Here is a 2,423-nt window from a genome sequence, read left to right on the forward strand (position 1 = left end):
CAGGACTTTTGGCTACTTGCCCAGAGCAAATTGCTCCTAGGCAATGGGGCATTCAGCCCAATCCATATCAGTAAGTCTAGCACAGTTAGGGTTTGGGGTACAATTTTCGTATGTACAGGTAATGTCCCTTTTCTTGCAGGTCACAGCCTATCACTACCAAGAATATCAAAGACAGGCTGACAAACCAGAGAGGATGATCCCAATGGTAATCCGATGACTTTTTCCAACACTGTGAAGAACCAATTACAACAGAGTACAGTGACTGTCTTAACTAATAAGGAACTAAACTTTTACTCTGCGCTTGGTTCTGCTACCAGCTGCTAGCTCAAATATGTTGTGAAAGATGCACAAACCTGCCACAATTACAAGCCAACCTCACCATTCTGTCATGCAACTAGCCAACAGAGAGCTATTTCCAGAGCATAGCTGTTCTGTGCATCAAAACGTTTTGCAACATGTTCTCATTCCCATAAGGCACTCTGCAGCCAGCAGACTGTTGTAATAATATTATTTGCAAGAACAGACTTGGAAAAAAATGGCTTTTTATTATTGCATCTTTGTGCCAGTGCAGACAGTATCCTAACTTACCAGATGTTTCTTATTTCTTTTTTCTAAACTGCACTTGGGCTTTTGGTATTTCTAGAATTTGAAGGTTTCAAACAAAGAGGTTTCTGTTACCTTAAGAAATCCCATTTTACACTGCCTCAAAAATCTGTGATTATATGAGTAAAGCTTGATTGTGAGAAAAACACCAAGCCTCCATCCAAAGCGAACACTTTGGGTAACTCTTGTAACCCCACCTCCTTAAAAAACATGGAAACAGTAATAAGCTCTGCAAGTTCCATGAATGGAAAAGCATTCGTTATGTGAAGTTTTAAGGTTCTGGGAGGGAGAGTTTTGCTTGGGGCGGGGGCGGGGAGGGGTGTCCCCACTTTGGTTTTTTTTAAATTGAGACAGTGAAAAATACTGAAATCCCAGAACTAAGTACAGCCCTACATTTTGCAAGGAAAAAAACAGAAAAGTATTAAGGATTTTGAATGCATGTGCAGGGAAGGGGGTGCAACAGCATGACAACTAATAAAATGAAGTACACTTTGTCTGGCCAGTGCAAAGTGTTACAGATTAGTTTTCAGTTCATCTTAACTAAGAAGGCAAGATCTTAATTTTAAGTACCACAGCTGCTTCAGCAAATGTGTGACTGAAGTTTTAGATTTTCCTGCTTGCAAGAGATGCCAGTACATTTCAGTTCTCGAATCCCTAACATGCAGCAGCTTCTGCTAAAAGAAAATATGAGCACGTATAGAAGGCACACACTTTACAACACCTTATTTTACTGACTGCTTTTGGAATTCAGTGTGCGGCCAGTACAAGAATCGCACTTGAATTATGGATGGTCTCTAAGCCCTACGTTAGGAGTCTGCATTACTTTTGAAAAATAATTGTAACTCAAAGAATGTGGAAAACAAAGTGAAACTCTCATTCTCTGGATAATAGATAAGACAGAAGGAACTCACTGGGGTAGGGGATTTAAAGCAATTCAAGCACAGTAGCAGACAGTTAGGCAAGAAGCAATAGCAAATGAAAAAGTCCCCACAGCTACTGCAAAAGCTCACCATGCAGTTTACAATTTAAAATAATGTTATGTTGCAGTGAAGACTCAATCTGTCATCTTTGTTTTATTTTCTGTCCCACTTCTGGATTTTCATCATCAGAATAACAGCTTATTAAACCAGGATGGGTCATTTTTTTTTCTTATTTAATGAGCTGCACTACAAACAGGCAGACACAGCTGGCTGCTTTACCACTTGTCTAACTACAAAAAGTTGCAGTTGCATGCTCAGTGCCAAAATGCCTTTACTAACTGCTTATTGACTTCTATATCTTTAAATCTACTGTTAAGTATAAACAATGAGAAATCAACGTGGGTAACCAGGTTCCCTGTGATACAATCTTTTTTCTTCTGCCAGTACACGTGGAAATTCAGGACCCATCATTACACAGTTTAAGATTTGGGCACAGTCTCTCCAAGTAAATAGTATCATGTCTGACTGCAAGACTTCCATGTAGTCATTCCTGAATTCTTCAAGGTCTCATTTGTGTTGCCTTCTTTTTCTCCTTTTCCCACCCTTCCCACAGTTAGGACAAGGGGGATTCCTTGTGTTATCCTACAGGCATTTCCAAAATGTGCTCAGTTTGAGGCCTGTCAGGGCCTAATACTCAACTGTTTTCAGATTTCAAATCAACTAGAAAAAAAAAAGTACGGTCTCTACTACAAGAGCTTAAAATTTAACGAATACTAAACTGATCCTGTGTGCAATGTTAGCAAACATCTGCGTCTTTGAAGAATTTCCATTCACAGAAGCTGTCCAAGCTTGCTTCTGCTCCAAGCCCTTCTCATCGCAGTAACCGTAACACACGCTCAA

Source organism: Haliaeetus leucocephalus, unplaced genomic scaffold (assembly GCF_000737465.1).
Source record: "Haliaeetus leucocephalus isolate CR32 unplaced genomic scaffold, Haliaeetus_leucocephalus-4.0 Scaffold1, whole genome shotgun sequence".
NCBI lineage: Eukaryota > Metazoa > Chordata > Aves > Accipitriformes > Accipitridae > Haliaeetus > Haliaeetus leucocephalus.